This window comes from Neomonachus schauinslandi, chromosome 9 (assembly GCF_002201575.2).
Source record: "Neomonachus schauinslandi chromosome 9, ASM220157v2, whole genome shotgun sequence".
Classification (NCBI taxonomy): Eukaryota; Metazoa; Chordata; class Mammalia; order Carnivora; family Phocidae; genus Neomonachus; species Neomonachus schauinslandi.
In genome coordinates this window covers 45327676-45346553 of record NC_058411.1, presented here as the reverse complement: position 1 = coordinate 45346553, position 18878 = coordinate 45327676, and the positions used below count along the sequence as shown (strand labels likewise).

Below are 18878 nucleotides of genomic sequence, written 5' to 3'. Positions count from 1 at the left end.
TGATCTGTCCATTTCAGTGAGGGGGGTGTTAAAGTCCCCCACTATTATTGTATTGTTGTCGATGTGTTTCTTTGCTTTTGTTATGAATTGCCTTATATAATTGGCTGATCCCATGTTAGGGGCATAGATATTTACAATTGTTAGCTCTTCTTGTTGGATAGACCCTTTAAGTAGGATATAGTGTCCTTCCTCATCTCTTATTACAGTCTTTAGTTTAAAATCTAATTTGTCTGATATAAGGATTGCCATCCCAGCTTTCTTTTGGTGTCCATTAGCATGGTAAATGGTTTTCCACCCCCTCACTTTCAATCTGGGGCTGTCTTTGGGTCTAAAATGAGTCTCTTGCCGATGGGTCTTGTTTTTTAATCCAATCTGATGGCCTGTGTCTTTTGATTGGGGCATTTAGTCCATTTACATTCAGGGTAAGTATTGAAAGATAGGAATTTAGTGCCATTGTATTGCCTGTAAGGTGACTGTTACTGTATATTGTCTGTGTTCCTTTCTGGTCTATGTTACTTTTAGGCTCTCTCTTTGCTTAGAGGATCCCTTTCAATATTTCTTGTAGGGCTGGTTTCATGTTTGCAAATTCCTTTAGTTTTTGTTTGTCCTGGAAACTTTTTATCTCTCCTTCTATTTTCAATGACAGCCAGCTGGATATAGTATTCTTGGCTGCATATTTTTCTCATTTTGTGCTCTGAATATATCATGCCAGTCCTTTCTGGCCTGCCAGGTCTCTGTGGATAGGTTTGTTGACAATCTAATGTTTCTACCAATGTAGGTTACATTGGTAACCTTGTCCCGAGCTGCTTTCAGGATTTTCTTGTCCCGAGCTGCTTTCAGGATTTTCTCTTTGTCTCTGAGACTCATAAGTTTTACTATTAGATGTCGGGGTGTTGACCTATTTTTATTGATTTTGAGAGGTGTTCTCTGTGCCTCCTGAATTTTGATGCCTGTTTCCTTCCCCAAATTAGGGAAGTTCTCTGCTATAATTTGCTCCAATACATCTTCTGCCCCTCTCTCTCTTTCTTCTTCTGGGATCCCAGTTATTCTAATGTTGTTTTGTCTTATGGTATCGCTTAGCTCTTGAATTCTGCCCTCGTGATCCAGTAGTTGTTTATCTCTCTTTTTCTCAGCTGCTTTATTTTCCATCATTTGGTCTTCTATATCACTGATTCCCTCTTCTGCCTCATTTATCCTAGCAGTTAGCGCCCCCATTTTTGATTGCACCCCATTAATAGCCTTTTTGATTTCGACTTGGTTAGATTTTAGTTCTTTTCTTTCTCCAGAAAGGTTTCTCTAATAACTTCCATGCTTTTTTCAAGCCCAGGTAATATCTTTAAAGTCATGATTCTGAACTCTAGATCCAACATCGTTACTAATGTCCATATTGAGTAGGTCCCTTACAGTCGATACTACCTCTTGTTCTTTTTGTTGAGGTGATTTTTTCCATCTTGTCATTTTGTCCAGAGGAGAATAGATGAATGAGAGAACAAAATGCTAACAGGGTAACAACGTCCCCAGAAAATATACTCTAAACAAATCAGAAAAGACCTGAAGCCAGGGTAAAAGAAAGGGAAAGAAAGAAAAAAGAAAAAGAAATAGATAAAAAACAAACAAAAACAGAACAGAAAAAAAAAACAGAATATGATCAAATATGATCAGGCTGGTGCATAGATCAGTGCCACACACTAGATTTTGGGTGTATTTTGGTCTGTTAGAAGAAAGTGCCTCCCAAAATTTTAAAGAAAGAAAAACTTATATATGTACAAAAATAAGGGTTGTTATGATGAATGGATGGAATATGACTGTAAAGATGAAAATTATAAAAAATTTTATAAAAGGAATTGATAAGAAGTTGTTTGAAAAAAGAAAGAAGAGGATTTTAAAAAAAAAGGGAGAGAATGTGATCAGGCAGGAGAGTAGAATAAAGCCATACACTAGAGATTTAGGGTATATTTTGATCCCTTAGAAGAAACTGTATCTCAAAATTTTAAAGAGAGAACAACTTATATATATATATGCCAAAATAAGGGTAAGTACTATGAAGGGATAGAATATGACTCTAAAAATGAAAAATAAAAATGTTTTTTTAAAAAAGAGCTTGATAAGATGTTGGTTGAAAAAGGGAAAAAGAAAAATTAAAAAAAAAAAAAGACAGTTTAAAAAAAAATTAACTTTGAAAGACTAAAGAATCATGGTAAAAAAGCCATGGATTCTATGTGCATTATTCCCTTAGCTCTGGAGTTTTGCTGTTCTCATTGATCGGTAAACTTGGTCTTGGCTGGCAGTTCTTGCTGATCTTCTGGGGGAGGGGCCTGTTGCCGTGGTTCCCAAATGTCTTTGCCGGAAGCAGAATTGCCCCGCCCTTGCCTGGTCTGGGCTAAGTAATCTGCTCGGGTTTGCTCTCCGGAGCTTTTGTTCCTTGCAAGCTTTCGGTACAGCTTTGGAGGACGAGAGTGAAATGGTGGCCTCCCAGTCTCCGCCCTGGAGGAGCCGAGAACTCGGGGCCCCACTCCTCAGTGAGGCCCCAGAGAAAAGCAGTCAATCACTCCTGTCTCCCCGGTCTCTGGCCGCACTCTGTGCTCACCTGGCCTGTGACGGAGCGTTTTTATCTCTGGCACCCGACTGGGTGTGGAGTCTCCAAACCCAGCAGATCCCTGCGGTGCGCTCCCGCGCTGCTCCTCCTGGGGGAGGAAGGTGAGTCTCCCCGGATCTGCCGCTTGTTGGGTCCCTGCTGGAGGAGCAGTGGCCCAACTGTGCCGTGGATCACAGTTTATGGCAATCCCGAGCTGAGAGCCCGCTCCTCTGCTCCGTCTCTGCAGCCGGCTTCCCCGCTCCGATACCTGGGAGCTCTGCTTCACTCAGGCATCCCCGGTCTTTCTGTGACCCCGAGGGTCCCGAGACCACACTGTCCCGCAAGGGTTCCAACCCCACTTAGCCACTGGAGCGACGTCCCTCAGAGGAGCCAACTTCTAAAAGTTCCGATTTTGTGCTCCGCAGCTCTATCACTTGCCAGAAGCAGCCGACGGAGGTCCCCTGCCCCGCCGTCTATCTTCCCGAATATCACCTTGGATTCACTTCTCCGCACGTCCTACCTTCCAGAAAGTGGTCACTTTTCTGTTCAGAGAGTTGTTGCTATTCTTTTCTTCGATCTCCTGTTGAGTTTGTAGGTGTTCAGAATGGTTTGGTCCCTATCCAGCTGAATTCCTGAGACCAGACGAAATCCAGGTCTCCTACTCTTCTGCCATCTTGCTCCCTTTTTTAAGATTTTATTTATTTATTTGACAGAGAGACACAGTGAGAGAGAGAACACAAGCAGGGAAAGTGGGAGAGGGAGAAGCAGGCTTCCCGCCAAGCAGGGAGCCTGATGTGGGACTCAATCCCAGGACCCTGGGATCATGACCTGAGCCGAAGGCAGACGCTTACTGACTGAGCCACCCAGGTGCCCCAAGAGTCGGACACTTAACCAGCTGAGCCACTCAGGCGCCCCTAGTCCATTTACATTTTTTTTATTTTTTAAAGATTTTATTTATTTATTTGAGAGAGAGAGAGAATGAGAGAACACATGAGAGGGGATAGGGTCAGAGGACGAAGCAGACTCCCTGCCGAGCAGGGAGCCCAATGCGGGACTCGATCCAGGGACTCCAGGATCATGACCTGAGCTGAAGGCAGTCGCTTAACCAACTGAGCCACCCAGGCGCCCAGTCCATTTACATTTAAATTTATTATTGATAGGTATGGGTTTACTGCCATTTTGTTCATCGTTTTCTAATTCCTTTGTTCCTTCCTTTTTCTTTTGCTCTCTTCCTTTGTGATTGGATAATTTTCTATAGTGGTGTGCTTAGATTCCTTTATCTTTATCTTTTGTGTATGTAGTGTAGGTTTTGCTTTGTGGTTACAATAAGGCTTACATAAAACATATTTGTAACAGTCTATTTTAAGTTGTTAACAACTTAAGTCCGGACTCATTCTAAAGCTCTGCATTTTTACTGCCCCCATTTTATGTTTTTGATTTAACAATTTACATCTTTTTATCTGTGTATCCATTAACAAATTATTGTAGTTATAGCTATTTTTACTAATTTTGTCTTTTAACCTTCATACTAGATTTATAAATGATTAACCTACCACCATTACATTACATTATTCTGAGTTTAACTATATATTTACCTTTACCAGTGAAATTTATACTATCATATGTTTTCCTATTACTAATAAGCCTCCTTTCATTTCAGCTTAAAGAAATTCCTTTAACATGTCTTGTAAATTCAGTGTAGTGGTGCTAAACTCCAGTTTTTGCTTCTCTGGAAAACTCCTTTTTTTAAAGATTATTTATTTAGTTAGTTAGCTGAGAGAGAGAAAGAGAATATATATTATGATACTTCTTTCTGACCCACAAGGTTTTTGTTGAAAAAATTTGATAGTCTTTTTTTTTTAAGATTTATTTATTTATTTTAGAGAGAGAGCATGAGAGAGAGAGGTAGATGGAGAGAGAGAGAATCTCAAGCAGAGTCCACACTGAGCACAGAACCTGACTCGGGGCTTGATTTCACAACCCTGAGATCATGACCTGAACTGAAACCAAGAGTCAGACACTTAACTGACTGTACCACCCAGGCGCCACTTGTTGATAGTTTTATGGGGGTTTCCTTATACATAACAAGTTGTCTTTCTCTTGCTGTTTGTATTCTCTCCTTGTCTGTGACTTTTGATAATTAGTTTGTCTTGGTGTGGGTCTCTTTGGATTCATCTTCTTTGGAACTTCCTGGATCTGGATGTCTGTTTCTTTCCTAGGTTAGGGAAATTTTCAGCCATTATTTCTTTAAAAAAATGTCTGCCCCTTTTTCTCTTTCTTCTACTTCTGGGACCCCTAAAATGTGAATATTGGGCCTCTTGATGTTGTCCTATTAATCCCTTAAGCTATCTTTATTCTTTTGCATTTTTTCTTTTTGCTCTTCTTACTGGATGAATTCTACTGCCCTGTCTTAAGAGTTTGCTGATTTTTCTTCCACTTCATCTGTTATTAAAAACGCCTATTGAGTTTTTCAGCTTAATTGTTGAATTCTTCAGCTCTGTGATTTCTGTTTGGCTATTTTCTTATATTTTCTGTCTCTTTGATGAAATTCTCACTTTGTTCGTGCATTGTTTTCCTGACCTCAGCAAGCATCTTTATGACCATTTTTTTGAACTTTTCGTCAGGCAAATCACTTATCTCTCTCTCATTAAGTTCTTTTTCTGAGGTTTTATCTTGTTCCTCCATTCAGTTTTCTTGACTCTGTTGATTTGTATTAGATAAAACAACGACCTTTCTCATTCTTGAAGGAGTGGTCTCATTTATGTGATGAACCTTATTATTCAATCCTGAGCTCCTTGTGCTTTTTCCTCAAAGCTTTGTGATTGTCCAAGTGATCTTTTATGTTCTTAGTGGCTCCCAGTACTTAAGGATATGCCAATATTTGTCAGTGTCCCAAAGGGGAGGCTCTCAGTCAGCACTAAATGCAGACTAATTAGAAGCCAGACCCTCAGGGAACATTTTTTTTTTCCTTTCTTTCTTTTTAAAAATATTTCATTCTGATCTCAGATCAAGTGTAGAAAGCCTCATAATTATAAAATTCTGTAGTAAAACTTTTAATCATTAATCAGAACTGATTAGTCTTTCATACACACACATCACCCCCTGCCATATCTCATTCATTCATCAACAAGTTCTCAGTTATTCATGGTCACCTTTATAAACACACACACACACACACACACACATGCACGCATATACACACACATTCCTAACTCTAGACATAAGTCCTTATTGTTTTAAATTACTTTTGCTTCTCAGAACTACAAAGATCATGCATCAGGTAGACTGGAAGGCTTATGATGCTCATATTTGGATATTTTCATCATTGATCCACTTCCTTTTAAAGCATGTAAATATACTTCCTTCAGGGGCAGACTGGGAGATGTATATTTCTGTCTGCTGCCACTGCACATCAAGTCCTGGGGGGGATAGGTAGTTAAGAACTGTTTGTTTGGGCACCTGGGTGGCTCAGTCTGTTAAGCATCTGCCTTCAGCTCAGGTTATGATCCCAGGGTTCTGGGATCGAGCCTGCATCAGGCTCTCTGCTCCTTGGGGAGCCTGCTTCTCCCTCTCCCTCTGCTGCTCCCCCTGCTTGTGTTCTCTCTCTCCCCCCGACCCTCTGACAAATAAATAAATTAAAAACCTTAAAAAAATAAAGTAAAATAAAACTTTTTATTTGCTACCATCCCATTGAATCCATGAACACAAGCCCCACTGGCCACCAGTGTTAAGTTATCAAGAGATGTGTCCTCTGGGTGACAGCCACAAAAACCAGGGTGGCAGACATGTGTATAAGCTCCTTTCTCAAAGACACTAGCAATCTGGAGCAGGGCAAAGGGAAAGCACAAAGATGGTGCCTGCTGGCCTTCCTGGTTTCTGGACAGGATGGCAGTTTGCACCTATACTGGTGTTAAAGTAGAAGCCTGCCCCTCAGGCCACAGCTATTAAAATAAGCTAATAGGCCTCCTCATGTTTCAATCTGCTGCCTCTGTGCTGTGCAGTGGAGGGATACCTGGTTAAGAACTGTTTTTCTATTTGTTACAGTCCTATGGTACCCGCAAATGTAAGCCCCATTTAGGGGCTTCCTCTGGTCAGCAGCTACAAAAACTGGGGCATCAGACATGTGGACGAGCTCCTTTCTGGGAGATACTGATGACCTGGAGTGAGGCAAAGGGAGAACAGGAAGATGCACCTACCAGCCTCCAATTTCTGGACTGTATTAAATTAAGAGCCTGCCCCTCAAGCCAAAGTTTTTAAGGTAAGCAAGTAGCTTCTTTCATGAAAAGACTGGGCTTGTTTCAGTCTGCTGCCTCTGTGCTGGGCCCTGGGGGTAAGCCATGGTGAGTCCCCAGAAATCTTTTAAGAACTGTCTATTAGTTCACCAAAGACTGTGGATCTTATAAGTCTCATTGGCTTTCAAAGGCAGACGCTTTGGGAGTCCATTTCTCAGGTGGAAGTCTTAAGAGTTGTGGTACCAGCCATGGGGTCCAAACCCTTCACTCCTCAGAGAGAAGCTGTGAGTTGTGAGTTCCCTCCCAGTTGTGTGTCGCTGTGCCAGGGTTGAGGTTTATGGTGAGATTGTGTGTGAGGCTTTACTACTCATTTCAGTGTGGGTTTTTCTCATTTTCCTGATACATAAGAGTCACTCAGCTAGTTTCTGGATTTCTTTCAGAGGGAATTGTCCTTTACATAGCTGAACATTCAGTGTGTCTGTGAAGGAGGTGAGTTCAGGATTCTCTTATGTCGCCATCTTGAACCAGAAAAACATTTTGTGGATTCTTATAAGAAATTCTGCGTCAACAGTGTTTTTGATGGCATAGATAATGCTATTATGTGGGAAAACGTGGCTATCAGTGATTGAGTTGAGAAATGATTCGGGAATGTTGGACTCAATGAAGAGTTTTAAGAATACCTTAACCAATTTATTTCATTCATATTTTCCTCATAATGTTTGCACAAGAATTATATTTAACAGTCTGTATCTAATTGAGTATAAATGGCTGTTTTGCTAGGTTGATCAATTGAGTTTCCAAGTGATTAGAAAGTGTGTGTTATAGTTTTTAATTGGCCATTCTGTTTCTTTTTTTGTGGTACCTAAACTAATGGCATGTCTTACAGTGGATGTATCTTAAGATTTGATGAAATATGGTACATACCTTAAACGTGTTCATAAATTATTTGATCCTTATATTAATACTGGGAGATAAGATGGGCATTATTATTTCCATAAGGCAAGTGAAACTCAGGTAATTTCATTTTCTTATAGGTGAGGCTGTGTTATGAAGACTTTTGAACTTAACCTAATAAAATGGTTCCGTAATTTGTTTTTTTATAATGTTAAACCACAGATTTACAGCATTTTTACTATTGCATAGATCATGTAACATAATGACACTTTTTTGAAAGTGTGATGTTATAAATGAAAGAGGACTGGTGGTTAAGCATAAGGAGATTTATGTGTGGAGTTAGGGAATACGCAGATATGACAGAAATTCCTGGAAAGGAAACAAAGGATCAAACTCATGAGAAATGTGGTGGTGTGGAAAATATCTCTAATTTAATTGCAATGAATTTATGGCATTTACTATCATGTTATAGCTAACAATATATGTCTTGTTATTTAGACTTTCAAAGGTGGCTCATTTTCACCTAGATACTATTCCTTCACCTTATATAGCTGCTTGTAGCTCCTGCTTGGTATTCAGGTTCTTGCTTCCAGGCAAAAGAAACCAACTGTGGAAGGATTGATCGTTAGTTTACAAAATCAGTGAGAAGGCTGGAGAACCAACCAGGCTCAGAAAATGAGAGAGCCAAGAGGGTCTAGGCAGCCCAGAACAGCTAGCTGCCCAGAGTCTGGGGCAACCAGTATTTTGGTCTTTTAGTTTCCTCCTGTCAGGAGTCATACATTGTTGAATTTCCAAATTCAGATCCTGGGCAGCCAGAAAAACTACATGTACACTTGATTATTAAGGATTATGCCATATATATTTTGTCTAAATATTATTGAATAAAACATTTAAAATGTACATTTAATAAGGCCATTTTTAGCTACAAGGAATTGTTTTATTATTATTACTTTTCTTTTAAAGAGTGCTATTAAGTACTAGAAAACCTGAAAAACGTTCCCAGAACTACAATGTTCATCCTGCTGTGGGCATGACCATTTTATTAATTCCTTAATATCCTTAATATTATTAATTCCCCCCCTCCGGCCCCTACTCCCAAACTAAACCAATTTTATTGTGAAATATAATATGATTCACCTTATTTGCTGGAACTCACTTATAAAACCATGTATGGCTATGGGTGGCAGAGTCATGTTTAGGCATTCCTTGGTTATACCATTCTCCAGCGTCACTTGACTTCCATCTCTGAATTCAGTCTTTAAGTAGCTAACATATAGTTTTTTGTTGTTGTTGTTTTTTAAGATTTTATTTATTTGAGAGAGAGAGTGAGAGAGAGAGTGTACAAGACGGGGGAGGGTCAGAGGAAGAAGCAGACTCCCCACTGAGCAGAGAGCCCGATGCGGGACTTGATCCTGGGACTCCAGGATCATGACCTGAGCTGAAGGCAGTTGCTAACCAACTGAGCCACCCAGGCGCCCCTGGGTATATGTAGTTTATCTACATATTTATTTATATATTGCTTATTGCAAAGGTAATAAATGATTATTTTAAAATCTGTAACATTACAGAAACACAGAACAAAGAGTGATCACTCCCCACAATCCTACCCTCAGGGATAATTACTACTAACATTTTGGTAGATCTTAATCCAGACTGCCTGGTTTCATTTCCAGCTTCTCCATTTCGCTGGCCACCCTGGACAAGTTATTGGTCCTCACACTGCCTCAGTTTCCTCAATTTAGAGTAATATTACTGGTTCATAAGGTTTCACAAGGATTTAATAAGAAGCATTCAGCAGGGTTATTAGCATATAGTAAGTACTTGATAAATGCTAATTTGTGTACATGTGTTAGTCAAGATAGACTAGATTATATTGCAATAACAAACAATCCACCCAAATCTCAGTGGCTTAACATAACAAAAATTTATTTCTTGCTAATGCTGGATATCTTACACAGATTGGCAGGGCATTTTCTCCATGCAGTCACTCACGGGCCCATGGTAATGGAGATTCTACCCTGTTGTGGTCACACTCTGCAATACATGGTGCTTTTAGTCACCACAGCAATGAAAAGAGACTATAAAATCACACGTGGACTTTTTTACTGCCTCAGTCCAAAATTGACATACTCCACTTCCGCTTACAATTTACTAGTCAGAACTCATAATCATAGCCCTGCCCTGCTACAAGTAAACTGTGGACATGTGGAATGTGGAGTGCAGAATATTTGGTGAGTGCTACTACCTCTGTCAAGTCCACCTTTTTCCCTGTAGTATGGTAAATTATCCAAACTGTGTTGCAGTTTTTATGTTTTTTTTTTTAAGCTTCATGTATCATGGACATCTCCCCATATCAATACATATTAATTCATTCATTGACTATTTTCTTTAAAGATTTTATTTATTTATTTGAGAGAGAGAGAGAAAGCACGAGAGAGGGGAGGGTCAGAGGGACCAGCAGACTCCCCACTTAAGCAGGGAGACCAATGCAGGACTCTGTCCTTGGGACTCTGGGATCATGACCTGGGCCAAAGGCAGATGCTTAACTGGCTGAGCCAGCCAGAAGCCTTCTTTTTTTTTTTTTTTTTAAGATTTTATTTATTTATTTGATAGAGATAGCGAGAGAGGGAACACAAGCAGGGAGAGTGGGAGAGGGAGAAACAGGCTTCCCGCGGAGCAGGGAGCCCAACGCCAGGCTTGATCCCAGGACCCTGGGATCATGACCTGAGCCAAAGGCAGATGCTTAACAACTGCGCCATCCAGGCGCCCCCACCCAGGAGCCTTTTTGTGAATATCTTTACAGGGAGAGCATCCCAAGAAAATAAAACTATTAGTTGACTTGGTGATGTGAACATGAAGATGCATTTTCCTATTTTTGTGTATGTTTAAAAGTTTGCATGAAAATAATTAAAAATGAAAATTAAAACTGGTTGTAAAGCTGACATCCAGATTTTATATCAGCATTTTGGAAAAGAAAAATCATATAAAGAATTTAATAAGTACTCTCAATTTCTTTAAAAAAAAAAAAAAGGTTTTACCAATTTACCTCCTCAGAAACACTGTTTTAACTTGTTTCTCTACATCCTCACTGACTAGCTCCTATACAATACAGCACTTGATTACAGATTGTTTTGTTCATTACTACATAACTGCACTCTGTATGTTAGTCTTATCTTTCCAATTATTTGTTAAACTTTTAATTGTATCTTACTTTTTATCCCTCTTATCATTACCTTTAAAGTGATTAGACATATAAATTCCTTATAAAAATTACCGATTGAGAAGTAAAACTTAGTGATGACTTTAATTTAAATATAACTTCAATTGCTAATAATTCTCATAGCATTTTGCTATGTTGAGAATGAAAAAAATTAATAAGCTGCACAAAATATATCCACAAGCAATTTAAAAGTTTTGAGTATTAGAGAACCAGTTTAAAAATACTTTATTTTTTTCAAGTAATTGGCTAGATGTGAAGTACAATTTAAATAGAGACCTTTCTTAGTCATATACTTATCATGATTCTTCCGCTAAAAAATTTGTTTTTTCAGTGATTTACTTTCTGTTGCCATACAACTAAGCTACATTGCACAAACATTTTCAGTAAATTCTCAGTTTTTCCTTAAGATGACGGAGAGTCTCAGCAATTAGATGATTGTGATTGAAGCAAAAAATGAAATCAGCCTTGTTCAGCCCAAAGAGCTTACTGAACTCTAAAAGTAATTTGGCTAGATTGTGGGGTAACGCCCAGGCACCAACGAGGAGTGTCTCTGAAAGATCACTCACTTAGAACCACCCTGCATTTAGGGGAAGTGGTGACAGGCTGGTCAAGGAAGACTCTTGTTACAAATTTGTCAGTGTTAGTCACACAAGTAGAACATAATGTTTAGAAGAAAATATATGACAGTGTTGGAAAGCTATGTTGGAAGAGCTGTGGCCAAAGAAAAGAGAATTACAAATTGCACTTCCATGACACAGATAACTTGGAAATATGGTGCATAAAAATGTTTTGTTTTCATAATTTAGTTCACTCTAGTTATGATCCTGGTTATATGAGGCAAAATCTCTATTTTGAGAATAGATTACCTCAGGAAGGAAGAATTACTGCATGATGCTGACATTAAGTTAGAAATATTTTTAGGATTTTAGGATTCAGAATGATTAATTTTTCAGTATCAGACTATCTAAATCATAGGCCTTATCTAATCATAAAAACAATTTTGGAATTGTGGCCATAACTTAGTGTCAAACACAGAAAACATGGCATCATAATTCACAGGTCACCAAACTACTTTGAGACTGTAAACAGTAATTTTGATCTATGAACCTTAATTTCCTCATCTCAAAAAAATGGAGACACAGATTATTTTCCTTCTCCATTTTACTGGTATGTTTTGGGCATACCAAATTCGTGAGCCTAGTTCTTCTCAGCAAAAACTTGAGCAAAGGGAAAAATAATAGTAATAGAACCATTCATGGTGCCTTTGAAAATGTTTCCTGTTTTAATTGCTAATCCTCCTCTGAAGGGAGAATTTCCTTAGATTTCAACCTGAGGACTGAAGGTACTTTACACTGCTCTGTCCTATCACAGATTCTTTGCTCGATCATCATTTATTCCTTCAATCTTTTAGTGAGTTGGTCATTCACCAGCTAGGGTCATTCCAGCTAGGGACTGGAGATACAAAGAGGGATAAGACAGTTCCAGTCCTCAAGGGAGACCAACATTATACAAGTATTCACAAATGCACTGAGTTTACGCAAAAGTAGTACGGGATGCTTTGGGAACTTCCAGCAGGGGACTAGGTAATGTATTTTGGAGATCAGAATGGGTTTTAGAGATATCAAAGCTAAAACATGAAAAATGAGGAGTTGGCTAAGCAAAGAGTATAAGGGAAAGTGATTTAGGCAGAGGGACTAGCGCTGATTGATTTTGAGGTACTGAAAGGAAAGCCAACATGGCTACAATGTAGAGAGACAAAATCCAGATCTCAGAGGCCTTATTAAGGGTTTGGTCTTTATTCTGAGAGTAATGGAAAGCCATTGAAATTTTTTGTTTGTTTCTTGTTTTGTATGTTTAAGCAGGGAAGTGACATAATCACTTGCACTTTTAAAAGATAATTTTAGGCACTATCTGCAGAATGGAGGAGAGGATGGCGCACAAGTAATATATGTGGGGAAAGAGGAGACAATTGGAGGAAACAAACTATGGGGTTGGCAAAGAGGAGGAGGAAAAAGTGAACTGATTCAAGAGATAAAATTTAAGAGACAGAATCAGTAGGATTTGATTGTGAGGGAAAGATGAATCAAAGATGACTTCCAGATTTCTGGCTTAAGGAAATGGGTGGATGCCATTTATTTAAATAAGGAATACTGGAGGAAGAGGAAGTTTGGGAAGGAAAATCATGAATCATAGTTGACCGGCACATAGCCTACACAATAAGCCATTTAGAATACAAAAATCTCAGGGTATAGATTACACATAGATGTGCAAATACAAGTTCTCATCAAAATCATGCTTATAACTTGATCCCTAAGTCTTGCTTTTTAAATTCTGGATGATATTTATACTCTTTCAGTGGTCTTTCACTTTCCTATTCTTGGGCATTTCAGATCTTTTTAGGCCAGGTCTTGAGTGTTATCCTGGTGTTCCAGCTTTAAATTGCATAGCTTGAAGCCTCCTCTTTCTTTCTTTTTTTTCCTTTTTCTTTTTCTCCTCTTCTTATAGATTGTAAAACCATAACTTCTTTTCTTTAATCCTTTGATCTCTCATGTAAGATCTGATTTCATCTGAAGATCATTCCCATAGCTTGAATTTTCTCCACTTCTTATACTTTATTTTTCTTCATTGGGTTCTAATAACTCAATAACTTCCTTTCCTCTGGCTACTAATCTTCCTTGTGTTGTATCAATTTCCAAAATGGAACAAAAAAAGGAGAAAACTATTATGAAGGAAGAAGCATATTTTATCACAAGCTATTATTGCCAAATGTTGCTGGGGGACACCTGTTTCACAGTGATGAAACAGGTTTGAACTGAATGTCTACAAATGTTTTTTCAATCTTCACAAAAGATAGAGCTAGAAATAAGAATATAGGAAAATTGAAAATAAAGGAGTAGAAAATATATATCAGGTAAATACTAAGCAAAATAAAGCTAGTATAAATCTATTAATACCAGAAAATGCAAGATTTGAAAGCAAAAAGCATTACTAAAGAGGGTCACTGACATGATAAAAGGATCAAATCACCAGGAACAACAAGGAGTTAGAGACAAATACCACAATCATAATGAGAGATTTCAACACCTATTTCTCAGTGATACATCAAGCACACAAAAAAGCAAAATTGAGAAGATTATAGAAAATTTGAACAAAACAAATTAATGTGTTTGTTTGAATGGACACATATAGACCATTCCACCCCAAATCTGCAGAATATATATTCTTTCAAGTGGAATAGTTTTGATAATATTTGTGACCCTATAGGGGCACCTGGGTGGCTCAGTTGGTTAAGTGGCTGCCTTCAGCTTGGGTCATGATCCCAGGGTCCTGGGATCAAGCCCTGCATTGGACTCCCTGCTCAGCAGGGAGTCTGCTTCCTCTCCCTCTCCCTCTGCCCCTATCCCCTCCTGTGCGTATGCTCTCTCTCAGATAAATAAATAAAATCTTTAAAAAAAAAAAAAAACCCGCAATGTTCTATACTTAAAAAAATATATTTGTGACCATATATTGGGCTATAAAGGAAGTCTGAACAAATTTCAAAGGAATGGTATCATACATGTTGCATTCTTTGATCACAATGGGATAAAATAAAAAATCTGTACTGAAAAAATAATTATAAAAACTTCATATGTTTCAAGACTAAGAAACACACTCATGAATCAGAAAATAATGGAAATTTGAAGATCTTTAAACTGAAGGATAAAAATACTGCATATTAAAAAATGCGGATCACTGCTTCTAGACATGATGGAGTAACTGATATTGGGCTTGGCCTCATGCCATCAACAACCATAAAGTAGCAAAATATATGAACAAGTTGTTTTCAGGCAGTGGATGATAGACAGTATGGGGAAATGATCCTTAAGATAAAGGAAACGTATAAGGTGACCTTTATATTTGCCTTGCTGTTCTAAATGGGGGCACTTTCTGGTGTGTGGGGTGGGAAGGTGAGCCCAAGTGCAGAGCAGCAATATTGCTAAATAAAAGAGGCAGAGATCAGAGTTTGAGCTGCTGAGGTGGCTGCAATTTGTGGGTCAGTATACCCCAGATGGTTGAGCTGTGAGGGAGGGAATCTTAAAGGTCTGTGGGAAGGTTATCTTCAGGAGTATGGCTAAGTGTTTGGCTGCACATACACAAGCGAGACCATGTGAGGCCTACCAGTAGTGACTGAAAACTTAACACAAACGCCAGTGCTGGAAGATTGTGGAATTTCAATCCATTCACACTAGAGAGATCTTATTGAGTACCTTGGGCATTGACCCTGTACTATAGGCCAAACCAGAATAGGAAGTAGGTGAATCCCTGTAATCTACAGCCTGCCTGAACAAAACTCAACACTCTTTAAATAAAGACAGTATAATACAGTTCCTCACAGTGTAACAGCCAAAACTGTTTTACACAAGGAAGAAATTACTAGACAAGCAACTCAAGAAGTGGGGAAACTAGTGACCATTAATCAAGAGACAAAATAGTAGAAACAAAGATGATCACAGATGTTGGAATAAATAGATGTGGACTTTAAAGCAGTTATTATAAATATGTTCAAGGATTTAAAGAAAAAGGTGGAGTTTTCCTTTAAAAGTGTGAGTGAACAGATGGGGAATCTCAGCAGAAAAATGGAAACTAGAAACACAGAGCTAAATGGAAATTCTATAACTGAAAAACTACTGCAAACAGAGCTTAGAGGGAAACTTATTGTCTTAAATGCTTCTATTAGAAATGAAGAAGAGCTAAAAATTAATGCCGAAAGCATAAAACTTAGGGAGTTAGAAAAGAAAAAAAGAAAAGAAAAGAAACAGAATAAACAAAACAGTAGGAGGGAAACAGAATAAGAGAAGAAAATGTAAACAAATTATACAAGGCCAATGTAAAAGAATACTAAAGGCAGCAAACTTCTAGCAAGGTTGGTAAAGAAAAAAACAGAGAATGAGCAAATATACAATAAAAATGAAAAGGGGGGCTTAGACATGCTTCTAACATTAAAAAGATAAATTTATGCTAATTTTTTTGAAAATTAGATTAAAATTGATAGTTTTAGAAAATATGACTTCCTGCAGAAGTTCTTCCTATCTCAAGAAAAAATTGAACCTCTGAATAGTAGTTCTGTAGCCACAATATAAATTATCAGTAAATTAAAATCTTCGTGCAAAGCAAACTTCAGACCCAGAGTTCTATCAGTCAAGGACCTTACAATTCCAATAGTATACAAATTATATAAGTGAATAGAAAAAGATCAACTCCCTAACTTTTAAAAAATAAAGCGAGTATAACCCTGATATCAGTATAACCTAAGAAAATAGAGGACTTGTCATGACCTTAGTGAAAATCCTAAATAAGTTCAGTTAGAAATGGAATCTGACAGTATGCAAAGGAGATACTACATCATTACCAGGATGGGTATATCTCAAATCCAGGATTAGTTTAACATTAAAACCAAAATATGTTTGGGGCGCCTGGGTGGCTCAGTTGTTAAGCGTCTGCCTTCGGCTCAGGTCATGATCCCAGGGTCCTGTGATCGAGCCCCGCATCGGGCTCCCTGCTCGGCCAGGAGCCTGCTTCTCCCTCTCCCACTCCCCCTGCTTGTGTTCCCTCTCTAGCTGTCTCTCTCTCTGTCAAATAAATAAAAAAATAAAATCTTTAAAAAAAAATGTTTGATTAAATTCAACAGATTTATAATTTTTTGAAAAAGCTTCTTAATAAACGAATAAAAAGGACCATTCTAACCAGATAAAGTTACCTGACAAATACAGCAGCTAACATTATTCTTAATTTGATACATTGAAAACATTCTTGTTAAGCTCAGGAACAAGACAGGTAGCATAAAGGAGAAAAGATCTAAGTGGGTCTTGGGGTGAGAAAGACACCCCTGGAACTCTGGAACACTGTGGCCCAATCTAAGTAAATGAATCATGTTTATTGATTATAAGACTCAATATTTTTTTTAAATAATTTCTTCCCAAAATAATCTATACATTCGGTGCAATTCCAATCAAATCCAGATGAAATTAGTGTGTGTTTGTGTGTGTGTAACTTGTTAGACTATATCTATAATTTATATGTAAGAGCCATATATATAATTATGAAGAAGAACAAGGTGGGGAGATTTGCCTTACAGGTTACCTTATTAAAAAGCTATCGTGATTAAGCCTTTTGGCTTCCTGAGCAGCGTCATAGCTGTTGGCAAGAACACACGCCTTACAAAAGGTGGCAAAAAGAGAGTCAAGAAGAAAGTGGTTGATCCATTTTCTAAGAAATATTGGTATAGGGGCGCCTGGGTGGCTCAGTCCATAAGTGTCTGCCTTCGGCTCGGGTCATAATCCCAGGGTCCTGAGATTGAGCCCCACATCAGGCTCCCTGCTCAGCAGGAAGCCTGCTTCTCCCTCTCCCACTCTTCCTGCTTGTGTTCCCTCTCTCGCTGTCTCTCTCCCTGTCAAATAAATAAATAAAAATCTTAAAAAAAAAAAGATTGGTATGATGTGAAAGCACCAGCTATGTTCAGTATAAGAAATATTGGAAAAACACTAGTCACAAGAACTCAAGGAACCAAAATCACATCTAATGGCCTTGAGGGTTGTGTTTTTGAAGTGAGCCTTGCTGATCCTGCAGAATGATGAAGTTGCATTTCAAAAATTCAAGCTAATTACTGAGGTTGTTCAGGGCAAAAACTGCCTGACTAATTCCATGGCATGGGTCTTACCCGTGACAAAATGTGCTCCATGGTAAAAAAATGGCAGACCCTGATTGAAGCTGATGTTGATGTCAGGAATACTGATGGTTATTTGCTTTATCTATTTTGTGTTGGTTTTAACACAACAGTCATATTCAGAAGACCTCTTATGCTCAGCACCAACAGGTCCACCAAATTTGGAAAAAGATGTTGGAAATCATGACGCAAGAGTTACAGACAAATGACTTGAAAGAAGTAGTCAATAAATTGATTTCAGACAGCATTGGAAAAAGACATAGAAAAGGCTTGCCAATCTATTTATCCTCTCCATGGTGTCTTTGTTAGAAAAGTAAAAATGCTGAAGAAGCCCAACTTTGAATTGGGAGAGCTCATGGAGCTTCATGGTGAAGGTAGTAGTTTTGTAAAAGCTACTAAAAAAAAAAAAAGCTACTGGAGATGAGACTGGTGCTAAAGTTGAATAAGTTGATGGATATAAGCCAGCAGTCCAAGAATCTGTTTAAAATTCAGACATTTAATGGTGACAGATAAAAAATCTTACTTGTGATACCTAAAAAAAAGGGTGTAATAAGGCAGTGTGGCTCTGGTTAAGGGATAGAAAAAGTGACCAATAGAATAGAACAGGATACCTAAACAGAACTGCACCTATATGGAAACTTGATTTGTGACAGGCTTTTTTTGTGGATCAGTGAAAGAAAAAATGGACTTAAAAAAAAAGTGTTAATACAATTTAAAATCATGACATTAAATCCCTACGTTATACCAGGCACTAGAATAAATTCCAAATAGATCAGTAATTGGAATGAGAAGGGCAAATGATAAAACTTCTTGAAAACCATATAGGAAAATATTTTCTGGCTTTGGAGTCCAAAAGGATTTTTTTTTTTTAAGATTGATTGATTGATTGATTTGACAGAGAGAGAGAGAACATACAAGCAGGGAGAGCGGCAGGCAGAAGGAGAAGCAGGCTCCCCACTAAGCAGGGAGCCCAATGTGGGATTCGATCCCAGGACCCTGAGATTATGACCGAAGGCAGACACTTAACCAACTGAGCCACCCAGGCACCCCCCAAAAGGATTTCTTAAAGATCCAAAAAGTATAAATCAGAAAGCAAAGATGACAGCCAAAACAATCTTGAAAAAGAAGTCCAAAGTTGGAGGACTCACACTTCCTAATTTCAAACTTTACTACAAAACTATAGTAATCAAGACACTGTGGTGATGGCATAAGGGTAGACCAATAGATCAATGGAGTAAAATGGAGAATCCAGAT

At 38.3% G+C, this 18878-nt stretch overlaps 2 non-coding genes and 1 pseudogene across 2 annotated transcripts; 1 reads left to right on the top strand and 2 right to left on the bottom strand.

Annotated features, from left to right (window-relative positions):
• Positions 1-5572: 5572 nt before the first annotated feature.
• LOC123325940 lies at positions 5573-5641 on the bottom strand. The gene has a single exon (XR_006540773.1). It is a non-coding gene; the product is annotated as a small nucleolar RNA U2-30 (small nucleolar RNA).
• A 186-nt stretch (positions 5642-5827) lies between these two features.
• LOC123325941 lies at positions 5828-5906 on the bottom strand. The gene has a single exon (XR_006540774.1). It is a non-coding gene; the product is annotated as a small nucleolar RNA U2-19 (small nucleolar RNA).
• An 11244-nt stretch (positions 5907-17150) lies between these two features.
• On the top strand, positions 17151-18109 carry LOC110590569 (annotated as a pseudogene).
• Positions 18110-18878: the final 769 nt, after the last annotated feature.